General features: G+C 40.1%; 1 long non-coding RNA gene across 1 annotated transcript in view; it reads left to right on the top strand.

The window, feature by feature from the left end:
• Positions 1 to 3,070: 3,070 nt before the first annotated feature.
• The window catches only part of LOC129735485 (uncharacterized), a 40,722-nt gene continuing 25,587 nt past the window's right edge, over positions 3,071 to 18,205 (top strand). The window contains exon 1 of the long non-coding RNA XR_008731177.1: positions 3,071 to 3,636. This is a non-coding gene — a long non-coding RNA (uncharacterized LOC129735485). The remainder of the gene's footprint in view (positions 3,637 to 18,205) is intronic.

Consider the following 18,205-nt stretch of genomic DNA (forward strand, 5'->3'; position numbering starts at 1 on the left):
GATTTCACCCCACTAAACAAAATTCCTAATGGAAGTCATGCACGTCAAACATTTGCACACTACATCCCCTGTATTTTCAGCTTCAGAAAGGTATTTTGTAATCCATGCATGACTGCTACTCTACAAAATAATATTAAACAAAATGTCAGTGTTCAGTGAAACCTGTACAAAATACAGTGGTTGGCCTTAAAATCATGCTTTTTTTAAACAAAACTATATTTAAATGGAATGCCTGCTTGAGCAAGACATTTGTTTTCTATTATCATTTTTGACAAAAGCTAGCAGCTTAACACTCTCTCCAAAGACATGCTTTAGAAAACATAATGCCATTTGTAGTGTTTCCCCTTCCTATGACAAGAAGCACAAAGAGCTCAATTTACTGCTGTGCTGTCTGTTCACCTACCAAGCCTGTGGCAAAGCCAGGATGGGGATCTACTGCTCCAAATCCCAGCCCTATGCATTAGCAGATAAACCACACTGTTTCCTCTTGTGCCCATGCTGCTCTGATGGTAGGTAAGACTGGAAGCCAACTTAGGGAAAACTACTTGTTTAAAGTAATAGAAGGAAGATTACAGATGCCACCCTGAAGGTGAATAACAAAGGGTATTATGTGAGCGCTTCTCTTGTTAGTGGAAGCTCTGTCTGAGATGACTTGTGTGCCCAGGAGTAATGTTTACACCTCTGTAGAGAAGCAGGATGCCATCCTGGTGGTACAGGATTAATCATTTATTCCGAGTGGCACTATGGTTCATTATTGGAGGGTGTTGGCCCTTATTTCTAAATGGTCCCCCTGGAGCCACACTGGCAGAAGCGTGGAAAGAGGCAGAGCCATACTGAGGCCCTTTAGTTTCAGCCAAAGGATAATACATTTGTGCATTACCTCTGGACTTGCAGAGTAGAACAGTTAGTAGTATGCAAGGAAAGGTTATTTAGATTCAAACAGTGTTGTGATGCAGAGGAGGAAAACCAGACTCAAGCTAGTATATAAAATACATGAAAAAGGGCACATTGGGTTAAAATCCAGGGTTAAAATCTTTTAACTTCAGCCATAAAAAATATAGGTGGATGTCAAATGACTTTCCCTAACAGAAGACAGAAAACGTGCTTTCTTTGGGAAGCAGCTTAGAAAGCAAACTCAGTTCAGAGCATGTCAAGGTGGATTTCTTTCAGCTCTATGGATGTGCAAGTCCAAACATTCACCCTGAAAAGTCAAATTCAGAAATGCTAGGTTTCACACAACTTTCAACAAACCAGAAAATGCAAGCAACCTTTGATAGATGGCTTTGCTTCTGATTTTACCCTCTGCACTTTTACTCAAAGTTTAACTCAAAGTTTCAGGCATACTTAGCCAATGTTAGGTAAATAATGAGAATATCTGTGTGGGATTAAAATAGTAATATAGATGCAATTGTTTCCATATACGTATAGGCAGAGGCCACGTAATTTGCCTACTTGAGATGCTGTATGGAATGTACTACACAAACATTCAGATTACACTTGTGTTGATAGAGCCACTGAGTCCAGCTTGAATGTATTCAGTCGCTCTGCTGGGTTTCTTAATTTAGCTCCTTCCCCATCAGGAAAAAGCAGCACCACTTCTGACATCAAGCAAACATGCCATTTACGTGGCTTTATGCCAGTATATTATGCAAACCTGTGGATGCCTTCAAACATAAAGCTATGTCAGAATTTTAGCTAATTATACTGGTTAAATCCAAAGGCGTGCATCTGATTTGTAAAAATCATTCTTATGCTGCCCAAAGTCCTGGCTTGGTATTCTGACACTCCTGTAAGAACAGATTAAAATTAGATGATCCAGGTATCCCTCTATACCTTCTTGACAGATGCTGCTAGGCAGTGAAATAGACCTAAATTAAAGTTGGGGCAACAACCGCTTCAACTGTCTAGTTTTAATCCATTGCCACAAATCTGCTGGATACCATAGAAGCAGTTATATTGTCCAAAAGTGCTTTTGTCAGTATAGCTCATTTCACACATTGAATCACTGAAAACTATGCTAGCCCTAGCACTTTTTTGCTGGTATAACTGTGATTCCATTAGTAGGGTTTTATCAGGAAAGTTATCCAGTAAAGCTATCTGTAAAGCCAGGTCTTTCATTAGGAATGAAACCGCTAACAAGTTTGACATTTAAATTACCATTACTAGCCAGCTGAGTTATCTTGCTGAAATGAATGGACCATTCGGACCTCTTGGAGCTACTGCTGCAAGCTCTCTGCTCTGTGTCCTGTGATTCAAGTTTCTGAGGTTTTCTTTGTGAGCAGAACCCATAAAAACATCATTATTTTTCCAAATTCAGAGAAGCAAGCTATTGCTACAAAATGGTGTCTGATGTGATCTGCTACCACTTCCAGACCTACTCCAGACACTTACCTTGAAAATTCCCTAGGTTACCTGGAAAGTTCCCGAGCTCCTGCTCAGCACAAGAAAACATACTAAGAGAAAGAAAAATCTCATGGTTAATGTTCAGGTTCTCCAACATGACTTTGGTAAAATATTTTTATTGTCTTTGCTGCAGCTTTCCCATTGATGAAAGGGGGTAGTCCTCTGCCTCTTACCCGCCTGCTGTGATGGACTTTGCAGCTCGCTGCTTGGGTAGGGAGAGTCAAAAGCAGACCTCCTCTTTCAAGTGCTTTCAGAAAAAATCAACAAAATAATGTTGATCAAAAGACTGCTAACAAAAGGAATGTAATATACATCAACTGTGCTTTTTCTGGATGCTGCTGTACTGGTTTCAACCTTTTTGGTTGAAAGCTGCAAAGTCCTGCCATGGCAGTCACAGGGACATTTAGCTGAGGCTGTGGCTACATGATCAGAGGCCACGCTGCAGGTATACACTTGGACCAGAAAAAAAGGTACCATGGCAACTCCTGAGAAAGCAGCAGACCGTGCATTTGAAAGTCTGCAATAGCAAGCTGCATGCTGAAAGAAAGACATTTGATCATGTAAGAAACATAGCCCTGACTCATCCAAGGGTGCTTTGGGAGAGCTCCAAGATGCACTCAAGTCACATGACAGCTTTGCTGCTTGTCAAAAATTGGGACAGCTCTATTTGCCTTGGGTTAACTGGTTCACATGTCCCTTGCCTACATGTGATCTCATGTAGCTGTTTACTAGGATGCCGGTTTTCTAAGGGGGAAAAAAAATAATAATACGCAAAGTAAAATCCCACAGGTTTGGGGATTTGAGGATTGGAGTTTTTTTAAAACCACAGGCTTCCTGGGTAAGCAAAACTCTCATTTCTTCAGACTTACTTGTTAGTGTGATAGACTGTGGATTACAGTAGAGAAGCATTTCCAGATTCTGAAAAGACCTTCAAAAATCAGAGGTTAGTAAATAAATGTAGGCAGCAGGAGGGGGCTCTTGATTTCCCACAAGAAGTGGAAAAAAAAAGGCACAGGAAGAGGCCTGACCTTCCTCTTCTGTGGACACTAACCCAGCACAGAATTATAGTCCTGTCTCACTTGCTTCATGCAGACAAAGGGTAGTGCCCATGAATGGAGGTACCCTGGCCCAAATTCTTCTCTGCTTGCTTTCATCAGCTGCAGCATGCTCACCCAGGGACTGAGTAATGCTGCGTAATTGATGGCTGTTTGCACTCCGGAGTCTCACAGCCTGGTAAGTAACAGCATTCACAGCAGCTGGGAAGAAAGAGATTTTTGTTAAATAAATAGAACCAGAATTAGAAGGCAAGGATTTTAACGAAAGCTAGATATTTCTAATGTGTATTTCTGACAGCTCATTCACTTGCACTAAATGCTTCAAGATGTACAAAAATGTACATGTATTTAAGACAGCTGGGTCTCTGTGTCATCAGGTGTTTCTGAGGCTGCATTTTTAGTTTGAAAACTACTATGCCATGTATTTGAAAAATGTTTGACAGAACCAACAAACAAAACAAAACCAAGAAAAAATACTATTTGCATTGCTGCTTTTTGTTTTACAGGACAATGCAAGGATTCTTGAAGGTTACAGAAAAAGGTGGCAGGAGCAGTTTCTCAGGGCAATTCACATAACCTAATTTTGAGAATTACGAGAGCTGGAGACAGTAGAAACATCCACAGCCAGGCCAGGCATAAGGCAGAGTAAAGTAGACATGCAGAAAACAGGTCAGGCTTGCTACAAGGTCTCAAGGAAAAATGAACACTGGTAAGCTTTACCTTTTGGGTTCAAAGTAGCTGCCACAAATTAGCTATTTGCTGGGTTTCACCCACACGTGGCCAGACAACATTTGGCAGTTTCGCTTTGAGATGGCTTGTAGGCAAATTTAGGCTCAAATATAGTGACATTCTCAGACCTGATTCATGAGCTGATTCAGGCTCTGCTCAGATAGTGAAGAATTGGGCTAAAACAGTGCAAGCCCACAAGTACCAAATAAAAAAAAATAAACTGTGCTTTTTTTCTCTTTTTTTTTAGGTTTTTTTTTTTTTTTAATTTTCAAACCTACTCTGCTGGTTTTGTGCAATGCACAGATCAGACTGATTTCAGAATTTTAGAGATGGCTCTTGACATAAAAACAAGATATTTGTGCTTATCTGTCTGAGCAGAGTTCTACACTCCCTGCTGCCTACTGCACTCCAGCAAGTCTCTGTTTTCAGAGCTCTCCATGCAGCATGTCTGGCTCTTACAGAGCTGGTCAGCAATAAATATTTTGGTCACAGAGGTTTTCAAACACATGGCAGAAAAATGCTGTGATACATTTGACTATTTGTGTCACAGGGCTAACCCAAAAGATACACCATTGTGGGAACTCTGCTAACCAGGCCAGCTTTAATCTCATTGTCTTTTTCTGGCTATGCTTTCTTCTCACTGAACTGAGACACTAAACATGCCCCTAGGTGAGTGGGTGGGGGGAGGTATGGAAAAAGTGTTAGCTCAGCTTGCTAATGAATTAAGCTGCTCAACTTGATGACAGATTTTGGCAGGTTCTGAAAGTTATGACAGTAGTAACTGGCCCATGTTACACCGAAATCGCTTTGACCTAAGCTTTATAGCATACATTAAACTAGCCTAGTTTCTAAAATAATATTAATTTTTCATGTAGCACTTGGAACAAAAGGAAAACAAGCAAAACTTTCTACCAAGCCAATAATACAAACAGTTTACTAAGCTGTGCTGAGGGCATAAATCATATTTTGGTTTTGTCTACTTCCTTTTCATAGCTTTGTGGAAAGCTGGGGGTTGAATGTTCATAAAGATTTATTTGCTTATCAAATAATAAATTCTTCCATAAATAATCTCCAGTGAATATCATTTGACGGTAAAAAAATGACACTAATAGCAGTGCAAATAAATGAGAAACAGATTGTTTCAATTCTCATTGAAAATAAGAGACTGGATTGATGCAATGATGACATTGAAAACAATTGTGAGTGGATAAAAATCTCTGTTTACTTACACAGACAGTATTTAAGCCTCAAAGGAATCTATTGTGCAGTATTTGTAAGGTGCATTTTGTTCTTCACAGTGCTTTATAAAAGTTAGAATTCAGATCCTAAAATGCTCTGAGGTCCTTCAATTCGTATTCTAAATGATTCAAATTAGGAAGCCTCTTTAGAAGCAGTCTATACAGACTTCTAAGAAAATAACTTGTTCATGGATAAAGAAGGAGTGAACAAAAAAGCTAGCAGCAGATGCCCAAGGCTCCAGCCTCTCACTTGCTCAGGTTTCGATCAGACTAAACCTCCTCTGCTTATCTGGCCACGTTTTCAGTGTTAATGGCTCTTACAATAGGGCTATTCCTGTGAGTTTCCAGCAGTCACTCAGTCCAGTTGTTAAGATACCCTACCCTTAGTAAGCAGAAGTAATAGCTTTTATAAGTGCCATTATAACTCATTATGAAGTACTCCAACAGTACTGAGATACTTATAGAACCTTAGCATGGGTTGGAAGGGACCTTCAAAGATCATCTAGTCCAACCCCTCCCTGCAATGAGCAGGGTCATCTTCAACTAGACCAGGTTGCTCAGAGCCCCATTGCACCTGATCTTGAATGTTTCCACCTCTCTGGGCAACCTGTTGCAGTGTTTCACCACCCTCATCATAAAAAACTTCTTCCTTGTATCTAGTCTATCTTCACCATGACCTACACTGGTGCCCCAAGTGCTAAGGATCAGCTGAAGGCAATTGTTCAGTAGTGCAATTTGTTCCTAATAAATGGATCTGCTGGGAACAGGCAAAGTTACAAATAATAAGTTACTCCTCCAGATTCAGCCCTTTCACTGAGGCCTTGTAACTTGCCCATGTTTTAAAGAAACCCAGGAATAAACCAGCATGGGTGGGTGAACCATCTGCTGTTGAGCCTAGAGGCAGTTTTGAGCAACTGAGACTGAGTTCTCATTCAGAAAATGTTTACACCCAGTCCCTGCTGTCCAGAAAAACATGTCAGACACAGCTTCAAAGTACTTAGATCAGAGGCTGCAAGCCGGGAAGCAGCCACACCATAAATCTCAAATGGTACGAAGTAGCTCAAACATTTACTTAGATTCACAGGTGGGATTCATAACCTGTGTTGGGCATCATGAATATGCTGAGAGCAGTACTTGAGTTAGCTAGCTTTAAAGTTATCTTGGAAAGGCCTTTTTTAACCACAATAACTACAATATTGGCACATCCTCAGGCTGCAAGATTTTTCCGGAAGGAAAATACACATTTGACAATACACTGGGTAACTCAGAGTATCTGCACTGGCAAGGGCAATGGCATTCCGATTTCCAGCTGGGATTTTACTCACAAATACAAGTTGGAAGTAAAAATTACTAAAAATAGGATGTCAAATACTGTGTTGAACAGATTATTTTTTAGTATCCCCAATAAAAATCAGTTACTTGGTTTTAGCCAAGTCTTAACTTTCAGTCATATCAACATTGAAGCATGCAGAAATGTAAAAGCATATATTTCAAACAAGCCCCTCACCAACTAAAAGTGCAAGGTCTCACAGAACTCTCTCTATATGCTGTAGTTTGCCATTTTTGTTCTCATTGCTTCTTCCCTTTAATTTTTTTTCTTTTGCTTTTGAAGTAACTTTTTGTTCCCACACATTCTTTGCCCATCATTCACCACCTACATTCCTATAATAATAATAAAGAGGGGATTTATGTCTAATTTGCTGAAATCACTGTATTCATTTATTTCCAGTACAGAGTATTAAAAAAAAAAAAAAAGAAAGAAAAAAAAAAAGAAAAGAAAAAAAGTTCTTTTTTTTTTAAGTAAAAGAATGTATTTTTATTTTGGTTTTTTTCTTCCTCGAGTCACATACAACTTTGTTGTCACAGACTCTGGGATTGTGGCAGCACTTTTTAAAAAATCTTCTACATAAGTTAAAAACGTGCCATACAACAAACTGAAATGAGGCAATGAATCACATCTTTTACAGGTATAAATCTGCAAAATTCATTTCAGGTCAATTGTTTTACACTGATCTGCTGAGAAAGTGGTGGTGAGGAGGGTTTAATCCCCTTTTCCGTCACTCTTTCCCTCTGGACTACACTCCTATCCGCTTATCGCCTCTTTTTGACTTGTAAGACTTAAAGTCAGAAATATTTTCAGGAAGTTTTTATAATGCTGATGACACTTCAAAGGGGCCAGAGGAGGTAGAGAGAGAGAGAGATTAACTAAGAAACTATATTTGTATACATTAGCTCAAAAGGCAATTAACTGCTGTAACAGGAGACCTAACAGATTGGTGCCTAGCAAGAGTATATGTGACTAATGCTGTGTGACTGTATCAGAAGAGCAGTTTTCCCACCAGAAAAGCTAACACATTACTATATAAGAAGTAATTCACTTTGAACTCACATTTTTAAGCTTGCAGCTGCTCTCAACATTTTTACTTTTTTCTGTAGTTTTCTGCTTCCTTTTTTCCATAATTATTTTTGACAACTCCATCCCTCCTACTCAGCCCAGTGCAAAGCAATGCAATGGAAAAAGTATTGCACTTACACCACAAAAATGGGCACTTGTGTATTTTCTTGTCTGTCTAACCCTTCTCCCCTTCCTCTACCCCAGCAAGCATCAGACCTGACATACAATAGAGGACAAAAGCAGAATATACACTTTTCTAGAAAAGAACAGAACTCCTACCCACTCCGGTGACAATGGTGTCTGGCTTGATGTTACAACATTTCTCACCTCATACCCACCCCCCACCACCCCCCACCCACCCCACCCCCCGCTAGAGTTTCTCTCCTGTGTAATATGACCATCCCAGGTGGATTCATTTGACTTCCTCCTTAGCAGTTACTTCAGACTGTAAGATCAGCTAAAAGCAGTGTTACTTTGTAAGCAGTCCAACACAGACCACATCCATGCCTGCTTTACAACAGTACTCATTTTGATGTGATTGCTTCTAGCTGCAGTGGTATCTGATACTGTGGTAACACTGAGAAATCACTAGAGGCCTTGATAGTCTGCCCTTCTAGGTTTCCTGAAGGCTGGACCTCTGGTCCCTGGGGAGGAGGGAGATGGATGGTGACTGAACCCCTGCAGGGCTTCAGGTTACACAGCTCAGAGGCAACCCAAATACAGCAGATGTAAGTTGAGTATCTTTCAGCCTCCTCCTCAGAGGACACCCTTACCTGTGTCTGAAGTCACACGTTTTATGTCAGCTTTACATTCCCTTCCTGGAAGACAGCTTTGGAAGTCATACCTGTGGCTTCCTACCTAGCCGAGCCTGGAGGAAACTACACAAACCCTCTTCCTCCGCTTCCCTTTCAGTAATAATATCATATGTTTGATTTCCAGCAGATGAAAGACACTTGAGGCAAAGCTTCATCTACCGATTATTAGGTTTCCCTCTCACACAGCTAATAGGTTTCTCACATACTTAATTGCATTTTTTTGTAAAAAAGTAGTACAGGAGAATTGCTGCAGAAACCTGACACATACTAAGGGAGTGCAGGAATTCATAAACAATACAGGGAATAAAGATCATTTGCTTTGAGAACAGCTGATGAGATCATTCACTTATGAAATAGCAGGCTTGGCAGCAAGGATCAGGTGTCCTCAAACTAGCTCCTGAAGTGTAACCATACCATGTAATTAATACCAGCCCTCAGAGAGGCTAACATTTCTGTTCAAGTTGCGTTTCCTTCTGCTATCGGTGAGTCTTTCTGGGGGCTCAAGGCACAGTGGAGCAGAACAACGGGGAGTGCTGTGCTGTTACTATACAGGCTGCATTGTCTGCAGAAGCATGCTGCTAGCTGGTAGTGGAAAAGGCAACAAAGAGAATGCTGGAGGGTCACTTGGAAATAAAAAAGTAAAATAAAATAAAAATGCCAGAGCTATAGCACTGGATATGCTAGCTATTACAACTTGGCTCAGGAAACAGAACTTTCCAGGGCCTTTTCCAGCCTTTGCAGGAGACTATGCTCTCTGGAACACAGAACAGATTGGGCTGAGTGGGCTTGCCGTGCCCTGTCACTCTATTCATGGCAATCTTGCCTGTTTTAGCCTCTGCTTTTCTGAAGGGAAAAGTGTAAAAAGAAGTGTCCCAAACAGCTCTTCCAAAATACAGAAAATGTCAACCAAAAACAGCAAAAGTAATTAAAACCTAAGGCCAGCTTAAAAACCATGTTGGAAGTCATACAGCTGCAGTCTTCAAAGGCTTGCTTTTTTCTGGAGAGGGGTGGAGAAGAGAGCTTTGATTTAAACACCACCACCACCACCACAATGGATCATTTGATCTTTGGGTTCCTCCTGTTTTATTTTAATTAATGTTTCTAAGTACTGATTTAAAGTCAATCCAGCTTTATTAAAGGTTCATTGTAGGATTAAGAGGAATTTGAAACCAAGCCCAACACAGTCAGCAAAGACAAGTTCAAAATGGCCACTCGGCAAATAAGCATCTCATGCTGGTAGCGTTCCGAGAGATCAGCCAATAAAATCAGGCAGCATTTCTAAATGCTGTGGCTTTGGGGGTTTTTTCCCTGGCAAAGAAAATCTTTTAAACTCCCAGTTAATAGGCTTTGTGCCACTTTTGAAACATTCCTTTTTTCGTAGTTTTAAGAGAACATTAATTCATTTAAGGTTAGTGTTAAATAGGATCTTGCACCCATGTGCATATCAAGTACACAGTCACTACGCAAGCTAAATGCAACATATATTAGCAACCTCGTACCATTTGATTCCATTCTTCTGCCAGATTTGCAGGCTCAGGAACAGCAAGATTTTCTAGTGGAAGAGGGTGCCAAGGCTCTAACATAACATAGACTGTACATTCCTCTCTACATGCAGCACGTACAGGATGCTGAAGGAGCAAGGTTTGTGAACTTATTTTAAATCTTGCAGAAGCAGTAGCCTTTCTAACTCTTCCAGATAGGTTGCATCCAGTTGATAGCCTGCGTTGGTGGCATTAGGGCTGTGTCTTAAGAACTTATTAGTATTTAATACAGATTAGGCACCAACCCATTTATTTCACAGTCCATTAGAAGAGCAAAAAATCTGAGATCCTTTATGAAAAAGTCCTGTGTTTCTCTTGCCTTACTCCCACCTCAGATGAGACAGCATTTCACAGGTGTGAAAAATGTTCCCTCCTCCCTTCCAGAGGGAACGTTGTCCGAGCCATACATGCTGAACTTCTCAGACCTTATCTATAAGTACTGCCTCTGTTCAGTGCTTCTGGCTTCTGCAGGTTTTGGAGAAGACGAAGGAGAGGCCCACTAATACTTCATGTACGGTGTAACACCTCGGAAAGCACAATTCTTTCTTGCAGAAACCTTTCCACAGCTTCTGCAGTGGGAAGGTGGGAAGAGAGGAACTGTCCTGTGAAAGGTCTGGATCCAGTTGTGAGGGAGCCAGGGTATATAGCAGGAAAGTGTGTAGCAGAACAGTGTGGGCATTGGTGCTGCTGTACAGCAGGTCCAGGATCAGCCAGTACAGCTCATCATCCCTCTGCTTCATTCGGTACAGCAAGTTCCCTCTCATTCAAATGGACAACAGTTCACAGCTGTGGAGTTATTATCCTAATTCACTCTCTCCCCTGTGAGTGTGTCTACAGAGGGTGTCAGGGGGCCTCCATGGCATTAGTGCTGCTACTAAAGCAAGGCAGTGCTTACAGAAATGCATTTCAGTCCTGAGTCCTGCAGACATGCTTTGGTTACTTTTGTCCACTTAATGAGAAAATAATCTAAGGGCCAGCTGGTGTAAGTCAGCACAGAAGCAGTGAGTCTAAGGAAATGGTGCCAGTTTACCTCAGCGAGGATCTGGCCCAAGGGATTCATAATGGATGGAGATGTCTAGTCAAGAAGAGGTTAGAACAGCTCAAAATGACTGCGTTTATCTCCCACTTTCACAGTTCAGACAGCTTCTGCCAAATGCTATGAGCAGCTGGACATCTCTTTCAAATCCATATGTAATTCCCTAAAGCTGCATTGAAATGAAGAATCCTGCCCACAAAACAGATCAATATCTTGCACTGCTTTAACTTCAAATTGTAATAAACAAGGAAGATGATGCTGTAGCTTAGAATGAAATCAAATAATCAAAGCTACAGCATTTTTAGGCTGAGTAAACCAAGAAAATAAGCATTTTAAAGCATTTTATCAATTTATTGTCTATGATGTAACCAGATTCATCCCCTATTATGACACCTTTTCTTATTCAACAAGGGTGAGTAGTAGGAAAAAAGAAAAAAATAATTACAGTCTAAGAACTGAAAGAATTGTGCAAATTAAATGAGAAAATTATGAGTTATTGTCATTCATGATACTGCCATCAATAGACACAGATACTATGACTAAATCAGACTATTGGAATCTGGATCTGATTATTATTAACATTAATCTCTTTATTCAAGTTTTCTCTTTCACCACAAAAATACATGAATTTCAAATCTGTTAATAACCATAGAGATGGATGGAAGAAAGGCATCATTTAAATTCTGATTGGAATTTGCTTCTTCACTTTTTTAATCTAAGCAGAAGAAAGTTCCCTTCAACATTGCTTGGTGCTAAAAATTTAATCAGATATAGCTGAGATACACCTGAGCATAGGGAATGGAATATAGGAAGGAATAAAAACATCAGGTAGTTTTATTGATTTTGTTGGGACTATTTAAATTCTACGAGAGTACATTATATTATTGAGTAGGACAGAACCTACATAAATGTAGTGTCATGGTTAATTTTATAAATTCCAGTCTTAAGAATCTATTTTGAGGTCTCTCAAGTTCAATTTTTACTCTTGTTAAAAAAGGCGTTGTAAAGGTGTGCCCCACCGGATTTTCTCTACAGCCTTGATCAAAAGCAATCTGAAACCCTCAGGTTTCACAAGACTAGATGAAAGAATCCTAGTTTAGAATACAGATAGTTCTAAAAATTTTGCTAGCACTGGATACAACATTCCATTAAATGGAAATCTGATCTTTATTAATGTGTGACATTTTCAAATTAACATCTCCACATACTTTTAATTCCCCTTGATAGTCTAAATTAGGATAAGAAAATTGTCCCCTTAACCACAGAGATGCAAGCTTCTATATGCTCACCTGAGACTACAAAATAAATTCTGGCTTATTTTATGGATGGATCAAACCCTACAAACCCAAATAACCCACCAGCCCAAAGATAAGTTGATAGGAATCTCAGTTTCTCTCTTTGACTCTTTTAAGTTTTGAAGGTGGTATCTTTCCTCCCAAACAAACCCCAGAAGTAGCTCATCTCTAGAAATAAACATGCAAAAATACTTTTTCAGAGAAAAAGGCTCAGTTTCTCAGTCAGATGCAACTACACTGATATTTTCTGCAATGAAGCAACCACAGTTTTTAGACCCCACCAGTAAGCAAACTGAAGGTGCTCCGTGCTAAGAAATAGCTCTTACTAAAAATACATTATATAGGGTACACATAACTTATATAGAGTACACATTAGATCAAAATGTGTCTGGTTGTGTCTTTCAGAATGCGTATTTGTCTGCTATAAAAGGGATTCCTAGGACTGCCAGAGTTGCTGTGGTTTTGAAAGTAAAACTGCCTAATCATCAGGGAATGAGAAACCAGATTACCTGTTTGACACAGCTTCAAGGATGATGTGCATGCTCTGTTCCAAATTAAAACTTCAAAAGGATCCCATAATCAAACAAACTGAACATAAGAGGTATCCCAGGACAGCACAACAGAAGGCTGCTTTGCAAGGACAGAGAGAAAGGAAGGAATGGGAAAAAATACAGTCAACCCTCACAGGCAAAAGAATGCAAATGAAGAAAGGGAGTGAAAAGTAAGGAATCCAAGTGTATTAGAACAAAGTAAAGAAGAGTGGGGTGCTTTTTAATTAATTGCATAAGCAAAAATGTTATATACCTTCTGCCTCAGATGGGCCAATCAGATGTCCCTCTAAAAGCTTCACTCACAATTTAGAAAATTCTTGCACAAGAAATTGCAGATCCTACTTAACAAAGTCAAAACAATATATGTATTTATAGTCAGATGTCCATGTTTTTGTTGCTAGAAAGCCTTTTTACTGAGTTCTTATTTTATTTTTTCAGCTTGGCTATGCTGACCCTAGTCTGGATAGAGTAGCACTAATTTCACAGGATGAAAACTCCACTGATACATTAACACTGAATCAATGGATTGTGTTTTCTCATCAATATGAGCATAATGTTGAAAGTCTGGTCTTTACAATTTTGAGGGAAGGCATGAAGCTGATAATGTCAGAGGACAGGAACCACAATATATGCTGTAATAGGGAGATCAGGACAAAGAGTTGGCAGACATTGTGGCACAACAGAAAGGGAAGGAAGGACTACTGGATGGGACGGAGATCATTCTTCGAATTATGTCTGGCCTAGTCTGGTTGACTGAATGCACACTGGTGCAGTAGGCACTTGGAGCACATCTGCTATTTTAATATCCTCCAGAAGGAATCTAGTCTGTATACTCCAAACGTATCTGCAGTGCAAACAAACCATGGTAAGAGCAGATGCATGGGAGAGGGACTTGAAAAGTACTTTCTTGATTCAAACTCAAACATTAGCGTGGATGCACCCCTCATCTTCCTAAATGAAAATCAGAGGCAGAGCAGGGAAGGAGCAAAAGGGCTCAGGCTATGAAATGAGGCAGAGCTGGGCAGCACCGTAGCAAAGTCTTCTGCTGAGCACTGAGTAACCAGTACAGCCACTCAGTAACAGCAAATTGTGCAGCTCTCTCATCTCTGGTGACTGTTCAAACCGACAGGGAACCATTTGCTTCTGTTATCATGAGTGGGAAAAGATCTGTGCTGTCCCTCTAAAGCATCCAGCCTTACCAGGTAAGGATGATTCTTTATGAGTGAATGCTGGGGCAGGCAGGGAGGAAGTCTAGAAAACACCATTAGAGCAACTACATCCGAAAACTATTTTGGATGCTAGTTGAAGCCATCAAAATCCAGTTTGGAGGAGTGCTGAGTGTTCCCTGTGCACATCTGAGCTCAGTGGGAGCATGGCTAAACATGTTAGCCTTTCAAACCTAAGCATCTCTGTCAAGCCAGATAAAACAAAACCAAGAGTCTGAAAACTGCCCCTTCAGAAGGAGGATGCACATGGGTGGAGGTCAGCTGTCTTTGATGCAGGCCAGATACGGCACAGGAATGTGCAATATCCTGCTTCCTTCAACACCAGAAAAATCAAAGAGCTAGGGACTGTCTCCCTGCTCATAGCTTCAAACCTTCCAGCCAGCGAGCTGTCCACTGAGGAGACCTCTCTCAGGGGGCAGCTCCAAGTGCCTGGCTGTGGCTGGCCATCTGCTTGTCCAGGTTTTTTGCTTCATGTATTTTTGTTGGCTTTGTGGGTTTTTTTTTCCTCTGACCCCATATTCTATCACCCAAATAGCCCTGCACTGCAGCCCACACTGTGCAGTCCCGAAAGGCCTTGGGCACACCTTTAGTTTGAAGATCAATGCCATGCCATAAAGCAATTTAAGTTTTTGCACTCAGGGTGGTATTTAGACTTACCTACTTCTGTGCATTTAGGCCTTGACGCTTATGGGGGTAGGGATGTGGAGGGCACTCAGCAAGCACCTGCACAATCTTTTCCCATGTCATGGTCCATAAAGCCCAGGCTGCCAGGTACTGAGGAACATCGCAGTTCCCTGAGACCCCCAGTTAGCTGCCTCTGCAACCAACATGGAGCTTTCTGATGAACTCTAACTGCATCCAAAGCAGTCACCCAGATTGCCTGGATATAAGTACACACACACATCATCTTAAGAGTTCTGTGGCTTAGTATCCTACCTGTAAAATGGCAGTCAAATACCTCAACCTCCCAAAGGCTGTGGGACAGTAGTTTAAATAATATTTGTGAAGTACACAGAAATGTTATTAGCATCAGACCCCACACAAAAATTAATAATTATTTACTCAGAACAGGCCTGGCTCTGAATGTACAGCAAACAAAGGGCATTGAACACTGAAGGCTAGTGATAAGGAGAAAAAATATGGTCATTTCCTCACCATCTCGTGCACAGAAGCAGAAATCAGAGGGGAAAATACTAAGTGACTATTAATTCAAATTTATGTTATATTGTGTATGTGCAGAGATCAAGTTTGGACTGAATAGAGACTTTGTTAAATTTTCTTACTTCCAAATTATTTCTATTTTGCAAATATGGCTTTACATGCAATACTAATAATACTTAGAAAATTTACAAACTCAATGAACTTCTAAGGGGATAGGATGTATTTCACAACCCAGGCTGTCAACTAGTAGTCCAAAACTTGCAGCAACACTTTTGCAGGAAAACCCTACAAGTGCCAGAGAGTCATATTCCATTTTCATGCGATCCTATATTTGCATAATTAAGACTGAACACAACCAATTGTTTGATAATCTGAAGAATGATGCAAGAGCTCAATGAAGATTAGAATCAGCAAGAAAATGTCAGTGTCTGAGGGATAAATTAGCAGAGAACACCATGGCGGGGGAGTGGGGGTGGGGATACAAAGCAAGCAAACCAGAAAATCAATTGCCATTCCTTTTCGCTAGTTGCATGCTAGCTCTAATGAGAACAGCAGATAAGTAGCCCTGCCAGCCATCCAGGTTGGGGATGGATATGATGACAAGGAATGTGAGGAAGCAAGCACTGCAGCTGCTGTTACATCTGTTTTAAAAAGTGACATCAGCCTTCCGTCAGAGCTAACTAACCAAGCAATTTTTTCAACTGTTAATGAGACACACTTGCTGTTAATGAACTCAAGGTGGTGGGAGGAATCAGACCCAAATCTATCCATTCTAACAGCCTGATAGCTATTATTTTATCCCTTAAGCTTTTCTTGTCCATACCTCTCGATAAGAGTTTGCTTTTTTGTAAATTAGGTCCAGGCCATTAAAAAAGGTAGAAAGCAAAAATGCTGAGCACAGCCTCATTACATTCCAAAAATATTAAAAGATTAAATACCTTTGGCCTTTATAAAAGATACCAAAAAACAAAAATAATTTGAACAAAAAATGGGAATCAAATGCCTGCAATTGCGAGTCCCCAGCTCAGTATGCCTCTCACTAGCAGTGTGTTATGCCATAAAAAAGAAATCAACAAACTAGAAATTCCTCCTGCTGTGCACAAATGAAGCCAGAAATGACTGTTGCTGCTGCTTGTGCAGACAACATCAACATCTATGTGATGCTTCACAAACTAGGTATGTTTGGTAGCCCTGGACTACCAAAGATCCTGAGCAGCATAACCTGATGATTTAGCAGCACGCTTAGGCACAAGCTGGTTTCACTACCATTCTGATGTAGATACTGTTAAAATATTTTTTGGAACCACTGAAGGACCTAAGGTAGCCAAGGGGGGAAATAATTTTTTTTTTGAAGTTTCAGACAGAAGAAGACTGAATGCCACTCACTGATTCAGTGCCAAGATCTATTATCCTTTATTCCCCACCAGTTGTTCATATTTTACCCGGTGCTTTTTAGGGGCAGAAATGTTGCCTTCATGGACAACAATTGTACAGAATCCTAATCTGTACATTTGTGTGAGCAACCGTTATTGATATAACTGCAAAATATCAATGTCTCTTATTATGATGTAATTAGGCATCAGGCATGATAACCTTATTATTAATGAAAATTTATTGCCTTCCAGCATGGCTGCTGCAAGTAAAATCATTCAGTTCTTCCCATTTTATCTGATTGTATGAAGTGCAATGGCAAGCTTTATTACAGAATGCACAAAAGGCTAAACACAAAATTTAGACTATTAAGCAGAAACTTGTATGGCAGTGTTAGCCACTATGTAAATTAGTGTCAAGCCATAATCTTTACAAGAAGTTTGAAAGACTTTTTCCTTGACCTAACTAGAAAGTAGACAGTTTTTACCAATTGACAAGATTTCTACCCAAATAAATCTCAAACAGAACCAAAGGAATTGCTGGTTGTGGAAACAAATGGAGAGACCACCACTTTTTGTAAGCAACTCAGAGGATGTGTTTTAAATAGGGGACAACAGAAGCTACAATGGAACAAACCAACAAAATAGCCAAGAAGAAATGACGAAGATTAAGATGATATCCACTCCAAAATTATAAAGCAACTCAAGCAAATAGCTGAAAAGCATGTAGTTTGTAATCTCTCTTTCATTAACACTTGCATCTGAGGACTGGGAGGTAACAAATGGGATTTCAGTTTTTTAAAGAAATTTCACAAGGGAACTACAGACTTCTAACTCTGGCCATATCTGTACTGGGAAAATTGATAGAAACTATAATAAAACCAGAATTAGTGGACATGTGGATAAAGATTATATAGTTTGGGGAAAAAAAAAAACCCAACCCAAAAGTTTTTACATGGTCCTGCCTGGCAAAAGTGGGAGTTTTTCACAGGGTCGACAAGTATATCCAGCTGATATAAACTACCTGGCTTTCCAAAGGTGTTTTCTTTAAAAGTTCCCCTCCAGTACCTTTTCAGGAAAATAATTAGTCATGGCATTGTGGCATTGGACGGTGAATACTTGGTTAAAAGCCAGGAAACAGAAAGCAAGGTGAAAATAGAACAGAACAAGATCATCAAGATCAAGAAAAATGTGTGCTGGGACCAAGGGGAAGGGACATGAGCAGCAAGCTGAGAATGTCTGCTGGCAACACAAACTGGTATTGAGTAGGAACAAGAAAGAATGGTGGTGAAAAATTTCAAAGGTCTTTTGCACACTGTGTAACGAAAAGGCAGAAGTTCAGTAGAGATTAGTGTAAAAAATACACAAGGGGAAGAACAATCCTAACTTC

Source organism: Falco cherrug, chromosome 3 (assembly GCF_023634085.1).
Source record: "Falco cherrug isolate bFalChe1 chromosome 3, bFalChe1.pri, whole genome shotgun sequence".
Classification (NCBI taxonomy): Eukaryota; Metazoa; Chordata; class Aves; order Falconiformes; family Falconidae; genus Falco; species Falco cherrug.